The sequence below is a fragment of the Heterocephalus glaber genome, unplaced genomic scaffold (genome assembly GCF_053883595.1).
Source record: "Heterocephalus glaber isolate CG9 unplaced genomic scaffold, H.glaber_assembly_v1.0 deba00001244, whole genome shotgun sequence".
In the NCBI taxonomy this organism is placed as follows: Eukaryota; Metazoa; Chordata; class Mammalia; order Rodentia; family Bathyergidae; genus Heterocephalus; species Heterocephalus glaber.
Genome location: NW_028258225.1, coordinates 250,797 through 269,474, shown reverse-complemented (window position 1 = coordinate 269,474; position 18,678 = coordinate 250,797). Strand labels below are relative to the sequence as shown.

Below are 18,678 nucleotides of genomic sequence, written 5' to 3'. Positions count from 1 at the left end.
GATAATTTCATGTTTTGCAGTGTATTCAGGTTTCATTCATAGTGTAGCATGTATTAGTCTGTACATCATAATCTTACAACCTCTTAGTATCTTTGTGCATTTGGCAATCAAGTAACTTCTGTTTGCACAAAATAGGAAATATACTATGTTCTAAAATTTTATGGACACAATTTGTAGAACTGATATAATTTCTAATTTAATAGATGGTTTTGGAAGAGCTACCAGCACGTACTGGCTTTCTAGTTTGCCATGGAGGAGATCAACAAGGACTCTCAGCTCCTCCCCAATGTGAGCTTGGGTTTCCACGTCTACAATGCCATTGCCAGTGACCACTTCTCTTTGTGGAGCACTCTGCTTTGGCTGTCTGGAACAGTGAGGGAATTCCCAAACTACAACTGCCAGACACACAGTAAACTTTCTGCCATCGTTGCAGGAACCATGGCAGCATTTTCAGCTGAGATTGGAACACTTTTGGAACTCTACAAATTCCCACAGCCAAGTGGGCCATGAATTTTGGAAAGAAAAATTTTTTAATGCTTCCAATGTCATTCCCTCCCATCTGGTCAATAGGACATATGGAGACTAGGAATGGAAATCCTTTAAATGCCTAAGACAGATTATAGGATACTCCCTGCCTTTGGAGATAATTGAGATTAAAAAGAGAGAGAGAGAGGGAAGAAGTAGTTACTGTGAGCTTCAATCCATATTTACGCCTTGTGCCAGTGCATTGATTTCCCAACTTCCTTTACCATTGATTGCTAGCAGCTCACAGCTGTGTGTTGTGGGGAATCTCCACAGCACAATCTGCACATCACAGAGCATGACAGTCTCAGGAGCCTCCAGGGGCCAGTGACTCTCCAGTGTGGGTCTAGGGACACGGGGACATCTGATTTATTTGAGACAACACTGAGGGTTTAAAGTTTTAGAGATCCAAAGAGTAGCTGAAGCTCCTACAACTCTATTGAGATTCATCCACTTTGCACAAACCTGCCTTAAATTCACCCACACAGATATCTTGAGAAGACTCCCAGAGAAATTTCTACTACCAGGTATCAGTATCATATGTTCTTTCCTGAAGAACCTAACAACATGAAGATCAGTTAGGGGGCATAATGGATAAATAGATTTGTTACATTGGGAGCATTCTGGAAATACTGTCTTTACACAGTTACCCATTGTAGGTGATTGTATTTCTCAAGACAGTCTAGGTAACTGCAGGAATAATTTGAAGACATTCAGAGATTAACACAGTAAATATCTGTTTCTTTCTCAGAGATTACATCCAGTATTGGCTGCTGGCAGGTGGCACTGGAGCCCAAGGGAACAGGGAGGGGGTGAAGTAGACACTAGCCAAAATTTACTCCTTCTTGACCCATCTGCCAGAAATGAAAAGAACATGTGGATCTTAAGAGTTCTTTCATAGAACATCACATATACACACCCTTTCCTAAATGCTACAGAGCAAGAAAACCCACAACTCTGTCTGTTCAGAATAAGAGGACTGGGGATCTCTACCCCAGTCTCACTCTTTATTCATTAGTGGTCTCACTAGCCCTATCTTGAAGGGAACTGTCTCAGCCCCTCTGCAAAGGAAACAAATCCAAATCCAACTATGATTTAAAATCATGATATTTTTCTTTGTTTACCCAGGTAACATATGGACCTTTTGATTCCAGGCTCAGTGATAAAGACCAATATCCATTGCTCTATCAGATGGCCCCCATGGACAGCACTCTGGTCCATGCCATGATCTCATTATTGCTGCATTTTGGCTGGACGTGGGTGGCCATCTTTCTCTCTGATGACATGAAAGGTGACCTGTTCTTGAGGGACCTGAAAGCAGAGATGCTCAAGAAAGGTATCTGTGTGGCCTTCACAGGGAAGCTCCCTGCCACTAAGATAATGTATAGATCTAGTGACATCACTTTCATGTCCAGGATCAGAGTTTCATCTGCAAATGTGCACATCCTGTATGGGGAAGTCGGGAACCTCATCACTGTGGACATCACAGCAGAATTCTATTTAACCATAGGGAAGGTGTGGGTCATGACAGCCAAGTGGGACATAGTCATGTATGAGATGAACCACATGCTGCACTCCTTCCATGGAAGCTTCTCATTTTCTCCTCACAATGCTGAAGTCCCTGGTTTCAGACACTTTCTCAGGACATCCAACACTTCCCAATACCCTGAAGACTTTTATTTCAGTAAATTATGGTTTACACTTTTTGAATGCTCTCTTCCTGGGTCATTTTGTGGAAAAATTAGAGTTTGCCCACCAAATACTTCCTTAGAGTTTATGCCAGGATACATTGACCTGATGACCATATCTGACTCCAGCTATTTAATCTACAATGCTGTGTATGCAGTGGCCCATGTGCTCTATAAAATGCTTTTGGAGAAAATAGAAATGTGCTCTCCAGAAGATGCAGAGCATCCTGGGCTTCTTCCTTGGCAGGTAAACCTACTTCAGAAGCAGGACATGCACTGATGGCTTGATGTTGTTTGCAGGTATTTCAATGAGATGAACCACAAGCATATTTTCAAGTCTAGATCAGCAAAATTAAGCCAATGGAATAGGGCTCCTTTTGCACTGGATATAGATATATCTGTAATATTCACCTGCATGGGGAGAACACTGCTGCTGTGGGCTAGGATTCCAAGCCAGTTAATTAGATATTATATCCCAAAATTCCAGATATAGAATGAAATGTGGTAAAATATCTAAACAGAGCTCATGACAAACTACAAGGAGAACTACAACTGGTCAGCTGTGTATTTTTTTCTTGCAATGTATTAGGAGCCAGAAAATACAGTCATGAAGATTATATCCAACAGCAGCTATTTCACCCAGAGTACTGTATATGTTGTGGCCAAAGCCCTCAATGTGAAACTTTGACTAAAAATAGAAAAGGATTCTACATGATATTCTAAACTTCTTCATGGTAATGAATTGTTTGTATATATCACCCTTTTCCAAATCTCGGGGAATCATAGGAGCAGAGTCTGTGTTCTCATTTTTAAATGTGAGAAACCTGAGATGTACGTAAGTACATGACACCCCCGGAATGTCAAGTATAAATTGGTGTGATTTTTATCCCTAGCTTATATGAATTCATAATACAAGTATTGAAGTCCCAGGGACCTCTTCAGTTAGGTTCCAGTACCCATTAGCCCACTATACCATGTAAGCCTGCGGAAAAATACACTGAGACAGAACTAGGAGAGAGAAAGTGGGGTTCCAGGACCACCAATGGTGGTGCAACTGAAAAAACTCCCTGGCCAGTCCCAGGCACTGACTTTTACTGGCAATCAATTGGGGTAAAGGCAAGCTATGTGCAGTTTCTATGGAAATTAATGTAAACAACATTCATAAAGGACAAGACAAAGAATTCTCAAATTAGGAACAGAATAAACTAAATAAACATTGCAATTAGAACATTGTCCTTCTAGTCAGAAGGTTTTAGTTGTGGGAACAGAATTTGGGTGTGAGTTACTCTGATCTTGACATGTAGGTTTCAGCCAGGCTCACTTCTATAAACAAGCCAATTGTGAGGTTAACTCTTTACAGCCTGCTGTGGGCATAATCAATATTACAGTCCTCTGCATCTCTCCCTTTTAGTTTGAAAACTGTGGCTGCATCAGGTCTGATGATCTTGGTAGGTCCGAGGGCAATATCTGGCAAGGATAGTCTCTCAGATTCATCCATTGTATGGCTTTTAGCAGGGGTGGTACATCATGCTGCTTGCAGCAAATCCATCATCTTGGTCCATGATCATACATTCTGGCATGATGGCCACAGCATCTTTTTATTTTCTGTTGAAAAATAAGCATACCTTGGACCCTATGTTATTAATTGTATTGAGTAATTTGTAGGATCATGTAGGAAAGGTTCTCTCATGTCCTGCCTTGTTTGTTGACCTTGGAAAGCCAGGGCCAGTATATTGGCTGTCTTCTTAGCCCAGTTACCTTTCTAATTCTGGTCTCTAAACCTTAGTTGTTGAACACTCAGAAGAGAAGATCCATAACATTTGCATTGCAATGAGTAGTGAATTTAATTATTATAATTTTATCTGATATCAAGGACTTTGAAATATAAAATATAGTTAGAAGACTCTTATTTATTTGATCAATCATGATTGTTCTAGTAATTGAATTTCTGTAAAATTCTAACAGGAAAAAAAGCTTCCAGTCAAGAGCCACACATAACATTTTAGCATAACAATCATGATGACATTATATTTGTAATACACTTAAACATCTATCTTAGTAGAAAATAACCATTGTTAAACACTCTCTCCTCCAAAAAACCCAAAAACTCTTACCCAAATTGTTATCTTTTGGTAGGATAACATTTAAAGAAAATATATCAGCCTATAAATGTACCTGTTATCATAAGTAGCTGGAGTGTAAGAGAAAGGCAAATATCTGAATCAAAAGGAGTTTATTATCATAAGCAATATATTAGAAAACCTGTACAGTCAGAAACCATGAATAAATAGTACACTAGAAAATTAACAATAATAATTATCACAATTATATGTATGAAACCTTATGCCCTTGAATTTAGTTTGGTACAAAAAGCATCTTTCCAATAAAAACCTTGTTGTTTTTCGCAGAAAATTTACTCTTTTGAAAATGACAAATGTAAACTCATCACAAAAATATATGTAGAATTTAACCCTTTGATGACAACCAATGTAAATGTATTATAATGACATATTTAAGTACTATTTATTGATGTAAGTCTCTTATAAGGCCATGAAAAGTATCTCTTGAGGTTAGTCTGCTGTAAGGCTATGGAAACTGTTGAGGTCCCCCTAGTTAGCAAAGACTGGGAAACATTTTTTTGAATCCTCTTCTCATGTAGAAGTGACAAATACATTCATCAGATTATTGAATGTGATCAATAAATGTAAAACGTAAAGACAAATATAGACGTATAAAAATGTCTCATGCACTTTAAGTCATTGTCTAATTTCCAGGCTCAATAGCAGTAACATTTGATATACCTCATTGAGCATCTTTATTTGACACTAAGAAAATTAGGTGAATTTACCAACATAAATCCTTCCTAAAATTAGGGAGTGTGTAGAGTGCTTATATTCAAGATATTGAAGAACTTGACAGTTGTTAAAAGAAAAATTTATTATTTTCCACAATACAGTGTCATGGACCCCCATGGATTCAAGGCTTAGTAACTTATTTAAAATCCCAATTAAAACCTGAAGAGATTTGGGGGAGGGAAGAAGACATAGGTTCATCCATATGATATAAAAATAAATTTCACCAACAAATCTGTAGGAATAGACAAAAACAACCTATGCTGTACACTTTCTGAATTGCCTAGAGTGTAATGACATACACAAAGTGCACATATTTAGTGACTTTATTTTCATGAGACTGGACATCTCTGTACATTCATGCAACCATCACGATCAAGATCCTAAATGAGGTTCATGCCCTACCGAGGTCCTCAGTCATGCAGAAGACACCAAATCACCCCGCTGCAGACAGGCAGCCACCTGGTTCCACACTGCAAAGACACAGAGGACACAAGACCACCACACCAAGGTACTGAGTCCCACTGGTCCTGGCCCAGAGATAGGGGCTTCTGAGCCACAATCCCACTGCTCCTGGTCCAGAGGAAGGGAATTTCTGGGCACCATCCCTCCTACTGCTCCCAGCCCAGAGGAAAGGGCTTTTGGGCCACCTTCTGTCCCACTGCTCCTGGCCCAGAGGAAGGGGTTTCCAGGCCATCATCCTTCCCACTGCTCCCGGCCCAGAGGGAGGGGCTTCTGAGCCACCATCACACTGCACCTGTTCCAGAGGAAGGGGCTTCCTGGCCACCATCCCTCCTGCTGCTCCCAGCCCACAGGAAAGGGCTTTGGGTCACCATCCCTATGGCTGCTCCCAGCCCCTGTCCTACCTCACCCAGCTCAGAGGAGGTAATCCATGCAGGTGCTAACAGCCCCCGCCCCAGTTGAAATGAGAAAACACATAAATAAGTCTCAAAACCAGACTTCCAGATCACCTACAGCAACCCCAAAGGGAAATGAGATGGACCATTCTGATACTCAACCACCTCGACCCAATGAACTGGCAACAAAAGGGGATCTGGAAAAAATGAAATCAGAAATAATTTCTCAGATAACAGGAGAAATTGTGCCCCTAGTGCAAGACATGATTAATAAATCTAGAGAGGAGCTCAGGAACATGATGGAATCCCAACATAAGAAACAAATGGAGTCCATAAAACAGATGCAAATAGATTTCCAGGACATGAAAAACTCCATTGAAAGTCTACACAGCAGAATGAGCCAATGTGAGGACAGAATTTCAGATAGAGAAGATAAGATTGCAATTAGTGACCAGGAAAAGAAAAATTGCTTCAAAATTCTAAGGGAACATGAGAAATCAATCCAGCAGCTGATAGATGATGCAAAGAAGAATAACGTAAGACTGATTGGGCTCAATGAAGAAACAGCAGAGAGTGCAGAGGACATAAAAAAATCTCTTCACAGAAATAATGGCAGAAAACTCCCAAGGAGGGGAAAAGAGCTTGACATACAGATAAGTGAGGCATATTGGACTCCAAATAGCCTTGATCAAAACAAATCTACACATAGGCATGTAATTGTTAAGATTCCAGAAACACAACAGAACAACAAAGTTCTCCAAACAGTCAGAGAAAAGAAACAAATCACATACAAAGGAAAGCCCATCAGAATCACAGCAGACTTCTTAACACAAACCATGAAGGCAAGAAGAGCTTGGAGTGACATATTCCAAGCCCTAAAAGAAAACAACCTCCAACCCATATTGATGTACCCTGCAAAACTATCTTTCAAAATGGATGGAGAAATAAGATACTTTCATGACAAAGAACACCTTAGGATCTTCATGAATACCAAATCAGCACTCCAAAGAATTTTACACAATATCCTAGGAACAGACATTGAGGATCACAACGCCAGGAAGCAAAGCAGAATGAACGCACCTGGCATGAGAAGAAATTAAATGGCAAGGGGGAGAACCCAACAAAAAGAAAAAGTCATGGCAATGACAAGTCAACACATTTCAGTTATAACCATCAACGTTAATGGTCTCAATTCACCAATCAAAAGAAATAGACTGGCAGAATGGGTCAAGAAGCAAAATCCAACAATATGCTGCATACAAGAAACACACTTCATTCAAAAGGAAACTCATAGACTGAAAGATAAAGTGTGGAAAACAATACTACTTGCAACAGGAACCTGAAAAAAAGCAGGAGTAGCTATCCTCTTGGCAGATCAAGTAGATTTCAAAGCAACACTGATTAAGAGAGATGAAGAAGGACACTACATCCTTGTAAAGGGAAGAATCCAAGAGGAAGAGATGACAATCATAAATATCTATGCACCAAACACTAGTGCACCCAACTATATAAAACAAATACTAACAGACATGAAAAGTCATATATGCACTAATACAATTGTAGTGGGGAACCTCAACACCCCACTGTCACAAATACATAGATCAACTAGACAAAAAATAAGTAATGAAATACTAGAACTCAATTGAACTCTTGAACAAATGAACTTAACAGATGTTTACAGAGTCTTCACCCCACAAAATCAGAATACACATTCTTCTCAGCTGCACATGGGTCATTCTCCAAAATAGACCATATAATCACACATAGAACATGTTTAAGTAAGTGCAAAGGAATTGAAGTTATCCCCTGTATATTATCAGACCATAGTGTGATGAAATTGGAGATCCATAGCAAAAGAAACTCAAAAAATTTCATAAACACTTGGAAATTGAACATCACACTTCTGAATAATCAATGGGTCACAGAGGAAATTAAAGAATAAATCAGACAGTTCCTTCAATTAAATGACAATGACAATACAACATATCGGAATCTATGGGGCACAGTGAAAGCAGTCTTATGAGGGAAATTCATAGCAGTGAATACACATATTAGGAAAACAGAACGAACCTCAAGCTTCTAGAAAAAGAAGAGCAGGACAACCCCAAAGCTCATACTAGGGAGCAAATTGTAAAGATCAGAGGAGAAATCAATGTAATGGAGACTAAGAGAATGATGCAAAAAAATCAATGAAGCCAAGAGTTGGTTCTTTGAAAGGATGAACAAAATTGACAAAACCTTAGCCAACCTTGTCAGAAGAAAGGAAAGAAAAGGCCCAAATCCATGCAATTAGGAATGAAAAGGGTGAAATGACAACAGACCCAGCAGAATTCCAGAGGATCATCAATACCTACTTCCAGAACCTATACACCAATAAGATGGACAACACAGAAGAAATGGACAGATTCCTAGATACATATGAATTACCAAAGGTGAACGAAGAAGACCTAAAAATTCTGAGCAACCCAATATCAACCAATGAAACTGAAAATGTAATTAAAAACTTATCAACTAAGAAAAGCCCAGGCCCTGATGGCTTCACTGCTGAATTCTACAAAACATTTAGAGAGGAACTGCTGCCACTACTGTTTAAACTCTTCAGTGAAATGGAAAGGGAAGCAATACTCCCAAAATCATTCCTGGAAGTAAGCATCACCTTGATCCCCAAAGCAGAGAAAGACCCAACTGAAAAAGAGAACTATAGGCCAATCTCACTAATGAACATAGATGCAAAAATCATTAATAAGATACTGGCAAACAGAATGGAGAAGACCATCAAGAAGATCATACACCCTGATCAAGTGGGATTCATCCCAGGGATGCAGGGATGGTCCAAATTATGAAAATCAATCAATGTAATACACTATATCAATAGAGCCAAGGACAAAAACCATATGATTATCTCCATAGAAACAGAAAAAGCATTTGACAAAAATCCAACGTGCATTTATGAAAAAAACCCTACAAAAATTGGAATAGATGGTCTCTACCTCAAACTGATAGAAGCCATCTATGAAAAATCAACAGCCAATATCATACTAAATGATCAAAAACTGAAATCTTTCACACTAAAATGAGGAACAAGACAAGGATGTCCACTATCACCACTCTTGTTCAATATAGTTCTGGAAACATTAGCCATGGCAATTAGACAAGAGAAAGACATAAAAGGAATAAAGATAGGTAATGAAGAAGTCAAATTGTCATTATTTGCAGATGACATGATATTCTATATAGAAGACTCCAAGAACTCCACCAAAAGGCTTCTAGACTTAATAACCAAATTCAGTAGAGTACCTGGTTACAAGGTCAACACACAAAAGTCAATAGCTTTCCTCTACACCAATGACAGACTCACTGAGAGAGAAATAGGGCAAATAATTCCTTTCACAATAGCATCTTAAAAAACTGAAATACCTAGGAATCATCCTAACGAAAGAAATCAAAGACCTCTTCTCTGAAAACTATGGCACTCTGAAAAGAGAGATTGAAGATGATATCAGAAAATGGACAGGCATCCCCTGCTCCTGGGTAGGAAGGATTAATACAGTGAAAATGGCCATACTTCCAAAACTGCTATATAGATTTAATGCAATTCCAATTGAGATCCCAGCAGCATACTTCATAAACCTTGAGAAAACAATCCACAAATTCGTTTGGAACAAGAAGAGACCCAGAATAGCAAAACCAATTCTAGGTAACAAAGACATGGCAGGGGGTATCACAATCCCCAACCTGCAACTCTGCTACAAAGCTACTGTGATAAAAACAGCATGGTACTGGCAAAAAGACTTGAGGACCAGTGGAACAGATTAGAAGATGCAGAAACAACTCCAGACACACTCAGCCATCTCATCTTTGATAATGGAGCCAAACACCCTCTCTGGAGGAAACATAGCCTCTTTAATAAATGTTGCTGGCAAAATTGGGCTTCAACTTGCCAAAGATTAAAACTAGACCTGTATCTGTCACCATGCACTAAACTGAAATCAAAATGGATTAAAGATCTAAATATTGAAATAGCAACTCTGAACCAGTTGGAACAGAGGTTAGGTACAACCCTTGAAAACATCGGTGTAGGAAAAGATTTTATGAACAACACCTTAGTTGCCTGTGAACTAGCACAAACAATCAACAAGTGGGATCTCTTCTTATTAAAAGGCTTCTGCACAGCAAGAGAAACCACCAGCAGTGTGAAGAGACAACCCACAATGTGGGAAAAAATCTTCACCTGCTCTTCCTCAGAGAAAGGTCTACTATCTCGAATCTATAAAGAACATAAAAAGATCAGACCTCCCAAATTTAAAGACCCAATCTGAAAATGGGCATCTGAAATGAACAGACATTTCTCAGACAAAGAATGAGAAATAGCAAATAAATACATGAAAAAATGTTCAACATCACTGGCCATTTGAGAGATGCAAATGAAAACAACGCTGAGATTCCACCTCACTCCAGAAAGAATGGCTGCTATCATGAAATCAACCAATAACAAATGCTTGTGGGGCTGCGGGGAAAGAGGAACCCTGCTCCACTGCTGGTGGGAGTGTAGACTGGTGCAAGCACTGTGAAAATCAGTATGGAGATACCTCAAAGAACTAGGACTGGAAGTCCCATTTGACCCTGCTATTCCACTGCTGGGGATCTTCCCCAAAGAATTCAAAGAATCATACCACAGTGATATATATGCACCCATGTTCATAGCAGCACAGTTTGTAATAGCTAAAACTTGGAAATAGCCCAAATGCCCATCAACTGGAGACTGGATAAAGAAAATGTGGTATTTTTATAAAATGGAGTACTACTCAGCCATAAAAAATGAGAAATGAGAGACATTTGCAGCTAAGTGGATGCACATTGAGGTGATACTCTTAAGTGAAGTAAATAAGACACACATATGTAAATACTGAATAGTTTCTCTGGTGTGAGAAACTGAAAGTGTAAATAAGGACTAAATGTATAATAGGTAATGTGAAATAGGAAGAAAAGGGGCAAAGGGGAAGGAAGTGGGAGGGCTAGGGGAAAGGATAGAAGGGAATGGGATTAATATGAGAAAATGGAAAAATAGAAACAAAATCTTTGTAAATAAGGAGGACTGGAGGGGTTGAAGGGAGGGCTGGGCAAGGGTGAAAAATAAGAACCAAGAGAGACTATGTAAAGGTGCAAATTTCCAATGATGAATGTCATTATATTGTATACCTAAAATGTACCAATGATTAGAATGAATAATTAATAATATAAAATAGGAAGAAAAGGTCCAAAGGGGTAGGGGTATTGGGAGGGGCAGGGGAAAGGAAAGAAGGGAAAGGAAAAATGATGAGAAATGGAAAAAATGGAAATAAAGTCTTTGTAAATAGGGAAGGGTGAAGGGTGTGAAGGGAGGGCTAGGAATTGGGAAAAAGTAAGAACCAAGATGCATCATGTAAAGGTACAATTCCCAATGAGAAATGTAATTGTGTTGTATTCCTACAATGTGCCAATAAAAGAATTTACTACATTTAAAAAAAAGATCCTAAATTAATTGACTCATATAGATCCCTTTTCAGTGCAAAAGACTGACATGTACCAAATCCAAAATGAACTTAGAGCTCAGAGTTGCAACAAAGATTGTGCAAAATGCTGCACAGGAGCCAATATCCTAGAATTGTTGTGATTGGTTTCCATTACTCCCCCACTCTTTAATGGGGAGAAGAGTTCTCAGTTGGACCCATGGGGTGGTGAACACCCAAACACAACAGACCATCTATCAAAGATGCAACTTGAGTGTACGTTGGAGGGAAAAGCATTGCTTAGTACACATTGGTTTTCCACCTCTAATTTGCATGAATTTCTCATTTTCAAACTGAGGCCTTTCCTCTAGAATCATCCATTCCTGAAGAAAATTGAATTCAGAAACAGTGTGAGGATCCACATTTCCTTAAATGACAAAAGACACCATATGGCACAATATGACATTAAGAACACTGTGAATTTCCCAGCTGGTCTTGGGTTACTGGTTAAAGTAGGAGAATTTGTCTCCAACAGTCCACATAATCAAGCCTTGGTCATCAGCAAAGAGATGATAGAATGGCCTGTGGATTCACAGAGTTATGACTCCTTTCAATAGTGGATAAAGCAGATATATGAATATAGCCTGAGATCAGACTAAATGTAAGCCTTTAACTCAGCACTAAATTCACCTTTAGCATCTGACAGATATTCTGAGCTAATTCTGGTAGAGAGAGCAAATTTATACCAACAATTATATTTTAGCAAGCTTTATTTATTAATATTGCAGTGAATGAAAAAGGAATAAAGATAGTGAAAAGGGGTGGAGATGAAATAATAGGTAGATACCACACATATCCATCCAAATACCCCAAAACCCTTGCCATACATTGTCAGAGTCTTTACTATACTTTGAAGGACTATAAAATGGCAAGTCTTAGATTGAAATAACCTTCACACTATTCCTTTTTTCCTTTGTCCTTTGGCATAAGATTTAGTCTTCAGCTTTTGTTCTAGTTAGCATCTCAAAGCACTGACAGGATGTAATGTCACCTTTATATGCTTGAACTATCCCACAAAATTGTAGAGGCGATTTATATAACAGTCATGCTCTGTATGCAACAGACTGTTAGTGTGCAGAAAGCGGTGCCCGCCTTGATTTTGAAGTACAGAGAGGCAATAAATACACATACAGTTCATAACGTATTCTCTTTATTTCTCTATTGCATCGCTCTTTATATTTCTTGGAGGGAATTTTTTCTGTAGTTAATTTCAGTGGTTGACCAACTTATCATGTCATTACATTCTGTTCTTTAGAACTTAAAAGATTATGTTCAATCAAGTGTGATGCCATTGTAAAATAATCTCCAGAGTAAACCCTCTTTGAAGCATTAACACATAAAGCCTTAACACTCTAAAGATTTTGGAAGAGACAGGGATTTAGCTCAGTGGCACCATGTTGGCCTTGCAAGTGCAAGGTCCTGAGTTCCATCCCCAGTACCACACACACAAAAATGATTCTGGAAGAAGTTGATAAATAAGAGAAAATAGTCAAGCCATGTTGCTGGTGACATATTAAGTTAATCAGAGTACTGTGTATTATATTTGGCAAATAGCTTAAACAAACAAAGGGAAGTTAACTATTGTAATCCTGAATTAGACATCTAGGTAGTATCAAATTGGAAAAGGATGGGAGAGAGGAAGTGATGATCTCATAAAGTCAAATTTCTCTCTGATGAGGAGGGAAATATTTACATCAAAGCTAAGTTGCTAAGAATGTGCAAAATCATGACCAGTGCTTCTCTCTTCCTCTTAAGACTCCTCAATCAGTGTGTAGCCAGAGCTGTGGTCCAGGATTTAGAAAAATTCCACAGGAAAGAAGACCTGCCTGCTGCTTTACTTGTGTATTTTGCCCAGAGAGACACATTTCCAATCAGACAGGTAGAAAACATTAAGCTACACCATGATAATTGCCCCCCCAATACATTTATTTTTTAACCTCGATCACTAAAATATGTCCATATTCTCATCTGACAGTGCACATTCTATTACGCTTCTCAGAGGCACTGATTCCAGTGGTTGCCTTTCTTTGCCATCCAGGGCTGAGTCAGATGGCATTAAAACATGAGTCTCATAGTGAGCCATTCTAAAGACTGTCCAGGCAATGTAAGATGTATAATTCCCCTACCTATCTGCTGGTGCTTTGAAGTTTCCCACCCAATAGTTTCCATAACAAACTATAAGTACATATATTGTTGCTTTTTTATGGAATATATTTGGAATGCTTTATAATTGCATTGATCTGAGGAATGTACACTCATGAAACAATAAACTACATAAAATATTGTGGAAATATTCCATTATACAGTGTGCCATGTTCAGTCTTAAGTATGCAGAGTTAATATAAAGATAGTATAATATCAACTTTTATGTTATGGTACAATAAGAAAATACAAAGACACAATATTCCAGTGAAAGATACAATCATCTGATATCTCTGAAAATAATGCCTACACATTTAAATTTATGCAGTTACAAATCAAACAAAATGCTTTTGTAAAATAAGAAATGTAGGACCAATTTTAAAATACTTCAATGTTAGAAAGTTTACAGAATAAACATTGTAATTGTTTGAATTCCTGAAAAAATACTGGGCCATTCCAATTATATCAGCAGGAAGCATCATTTGGTTGTATTCACTTAGCAAAGCTAGTAATTGTTTTCAGTAAAAATAAGTTACCAAAACTTATTCTCTTCCTTGTGACAGGTTTGAAACACCAAAGTAATTCATAACATTAAAAAAAGAAATAAAGGATTGGAGTGCGTGATGCCATATTCACCTGTTTGTCTGTGTCAAGCAGATCTATGGGCAAAAACCAGGAGCACCTGGTGACTATGAAGAGGGATGAGTATTCCAACAGGAGAAACATGAAAGACAATCTGTATAAACAGTTCATAATCTTGTCCTCTTGCAAGATATTTACCTATAAATCTAAATAAGAGCCCAGCATGGAGGTGCAGTCTTGTAACACCAGCTACTTAGAGGCTCTGAAGCAGGAAGATTGCAATTTGAGGCTGGCCTGAGTAAGTTATCAAGACCCTGTCTCAAAATGAAAAACAAAAGAAGCTGGGGATATAGTTTACTGTGAATGCATGTGTTAAATCTCCACCTGAGTGGGAAGAAAAAACACTTAGGACCCTTAAAATGGGAATAGGAAAGTTCCTTATTACTTCTATAAATAAATTTTAAATTGAACAAAGAAATGCCCATTAATAGAGCTGTGCCCCATGACTGCTTTCAAGCTCTATAAAAGCAGACATGAACATTTGCAGCAATGATCATCATATATACTAAGCTCTCAACTTATTGTATAACACATTATAAAAAAAGGTTAGGAAATGATACTTTCAGTTGTAAGTGCATGAAGTTTTTAGAAATACACATATTCTTCACTAATTGGATAAAAATATCAGTTACTCTAAAGTGTTGTATACCAGCAATATAGTGGCATACAAAATACAAGTGTTTTCAATTCACAGTTTTCAATATTTTTATGAAAAATTTCCTGGAATAGTCACAGAAAAATAAATATGTTACATGAAGAAAGACTTGTTCTTCCATGAATTAAGATCAATTAGTTAAAACACTGAGCTTGTAAAAAGACAAATAAATATTTCTCCATCTGAGTATAGATACTGGAAAGCCTTAAATTCAATTGCACTAAGTGACTATTACAAGTGTGTCTACACATGGATTTTCATGAGGAATAGGCTGTGGTGGTAACAAAGGGGCTGAGAGAAGTCCACAACCCATAGCCTTGATGACATTAACAAATCAGAGCATGATGTGACCTCAAATCCCTCTAACATTGAGGGTCCATTTGAAGGACTTTGATATTAGTCACAGCTGAAAGCTTTCTCCCTAGGTTAGGCATGTACTCTGATGGATCTCAAAACTACATATGAGCCACCAGAACTCATAGCGATATTGCAAGGCTAACCACTTTGTTCAACTGGGCAGAAATGAAAAATTTGTGAAAAAGAAATGCTGAATCTTTGCCTTCTCCCCAGATGCAGATCAGTGTATATGGTGCCCAACGCATGAGTACCTGAACAGAGACAGAAATCGCTGTCTCCCCAAGACTGTGGACTTCCTGTCCTTCACAGATCCCCTAGGGATGGCTCTGATTTGCACAGCTCTGTGTTTCTCTGTTCTCACAGCTCTGGTTTTGGGGCTCTTTGTGAGACACCAAGACACTCCCATAGTCAAGGCCAGTAACAGGGCTCTCAGCTACACCCTGCTCATCTCCCTCCTGCTGTGCTTTCTCTGTGCCTTGCTCTTCATTGGCCATCCCAACACAGCCACCTGCATCCTCCAGCAAATAACATTTGGACTTGTGTTTACTGTGGCTGTTTCCACTGTTTCGGCCAAAACTGTCACTGTGAATCTGGCCTTCAGAAACCAGAACAATCAATCAGGTGGTTACTGGTGTCAGGAGTCTCTAATTTTGTCATTCCCATCTGCTCCCTGATCCAAATTATTCTCTTTGCAGTCTGGCTGGGAACCTCTCCTCCCTTGGTTGACACAGATGCACACTCTGAACATGGCCACATCATCACTGTGTGCAACAAGGGCTCCCTCACTGCCTTCTACTGTGTCCTGGGATACCTGGGCTCCCTGGCCCTCCTGAGCTTCACTGTGGCTTTCCTGGCCAGGAACCTGCCTGACACATTCAATGAAGCCAAGTTCCTGACTTCAGCATGCTGGTGTTCTGCAGTGTGTGGGTCACCTTCCTCCCTGTGTACCACAGCACCAAGGGGAAGGTCATGGTGGCCATGGAGGTCTTCCCCACCTTGGCCTCCAGTGCAGGATTGCTGGGCTGCATCATTGCTCCTAAATGCTACATTATTTTTTTAAGACCAGATAGAAATTATCTGCATGGGTTCAGGGATAAAGCACATTCTAGCAAAAAGAAAATTTATTAGTTAAAAAAATATGCTCTTCATAAAATATAGAGTGTCTCTAGGCAAATCTGCAACATTTTGGTCTCAGGTTTTAGAATAAACCATGGCATTTACTTCAATAATCAAGGAACTCATTTTTTTCTACAATAGTCTTAATGTTACCATTACCTGTAACAATCACCTTTTTACTTTGAATTTTATTTTGGAAATGTTTTGTTTTGTAAATTCTGCAATAAATTCTTATAATTTTGCTTAAGATGATTATATTATATACTTTTATCTCATGATCCATTTGTTCTTCTCAATCACTTTTATGAATTACTCATATTATAACTCTTCTCTGCAAAACATTATATTTCAGAATTCCCTAATGTATTTCATTATAGTTTTTCCTCTTGGATAATTAGTGTGCCTTTAATATGCTGATTAAACTTTATTCTGGTAACTGGGTTTGTATTTCCTTTCTCACACTTGACTACCAACATTTCTGAAGCCCTTTATTTGGAGAATTTCCCTCTCATTTCCTTCAGAATCCTAGGATTGGTTGATCATATGTGATATCAAATGTTCTTGGGTTTAAAATAGCAATGAATTGAATTTTTATGTTAAATTAAGGATAATTTTGCAGCGCTTACAGTGAATTTTCATATCAGTGGTTGGCTAAGTCTATTTATCTTGTTTAAATATCCTTTTATAATGGGACACTTCTGTCAACAAGTTTATATCTTGTTTTACGATTTTACACACACCCAAAATATTATACACAATAGTTTTTCTCCTCAGATTTATTCCTGAGTTTTTATAACTTGTTGTTAATGCAAAAAGAAATTATTTTATCTGCCATATTTGAATGTATTCAATGTTTTATAAAGGAACATTTATTTGTTGAATCAAATAACCAAATTATTTGGGTGTACATTTGTGTTTGTTGAATCCCTTGGATTTTTAATGCATATGATCTTGCAATCTATCATGTGTTTATCTTCTTTACTCCTTCTTTGTAGTTTCTTTGTGATTTTCATTACACTGCCAATATGGCATCTTGTTATAAAGATGATCAGATATGTATTATATATTCCTCAGAATTTTCATCAGTTCATGGTCAAACTATTTCTTACTTCATAATACATTTTTCAGCACGCCTAAATTTAGAAATTTTATTAATAGTATTAACACTATTAGCAAGTAGTAAAAACTTAATTGTTCACAGTGTAATGTTTTTTTCTAAGATAATTTTGAGCAAATTTGAATTTAATCTGTTTGGATACATTATCAATGATTTGATGAACAGCATTTTTTGTAGTGCCGTTCTTGCTGGATTTTTACATTTAAATATACAGTAAAAACCATTTCTTAAAGGAGAGGAGGAACTGGATGAATGGGGGGTCTGATGATGAAAGCATGGGTGGGCAGAGGGAAGAGGCAGTGTTAGCAGCAAAACAAGGGAAGTGGTCCACGCGTAACTAGATGGAAGTATAGAGGCAAGGAGTGCACAAAAAATAAAGCAGAGAAATGCAGAATTTTAATTTTTATTATAATTTTAAAAGGTTCAATTTTAACCTATCAAAATTTTTATTCACTAAAATTTTAAAAATCACTTTCCTCTTTTAAGTATACCCACGGAAGTACACTTATCCTTGTTCTTTGCTAAACCCTGCAAAACCTTTACCTCTGACTGATTCATCTGTGGGAAATAAATTTCACGCTACCCAGAAATTGATCATCCACTCTTTTTTTTTTTGGTACTGGGAAGCGAACTCGGATCCTTCCACTTGCAAGGCAGGCGGCAGAACCACTGAGCTAAAACCCTGGCATGATCATCCACTCTTTTACTTATCTCTATTTTCTCTTTGTCAAAATATAAGGAAGCTCTATGCATTAAATTAAGTATTTAATTGTGCTTTTCACAGCACATCTTGTCTAAGGAGAAATAAACCAAGAGAATCCACATCTCTCTTCAGTATATTTTTAATTGGGCTTGGATCCAAGTAGTATCAATTTTAAGAATCTGATTGTTTGTGTATCACTCTGTGCCACAGTAATAATCAGAGAGAGAGTTCTGGGGAATCTTGCCAGGAGCTCAAATTTGTGAATGCATCTTGGCAACACTGGATAATTCAGGCTAAGACAAGAAAATTGTCCATCTGTTGGCAGTAAATGGCATTTTAAGAAACAGTCTAGGTCCCTTTGTTTTGGAGAATTCATTGTGAAAAACCTACCTGCGTCCACCTTTCTTTGCCTGAGTCAAAGCAGGCAGAGCTGACCAAGCAAGAAGAACTAAACTCCAGTCTTGAACAATTCCAGACA

General features: G+C 38.1%; 1 pseudogene; it reads left to right on the top strand.

Annotated features, from left to right (window-relative positions):
* Positions 1 to 237: 237 nt before the first annotated feature.
* Positions 238 to 16,392, top strand: LOC147828171 (vomeronasal type-2 receptor 116-like; annotated as a pseudogene).
* Positions 16,393 to 18,678: the final 2,286 nt, after the last annotated feature.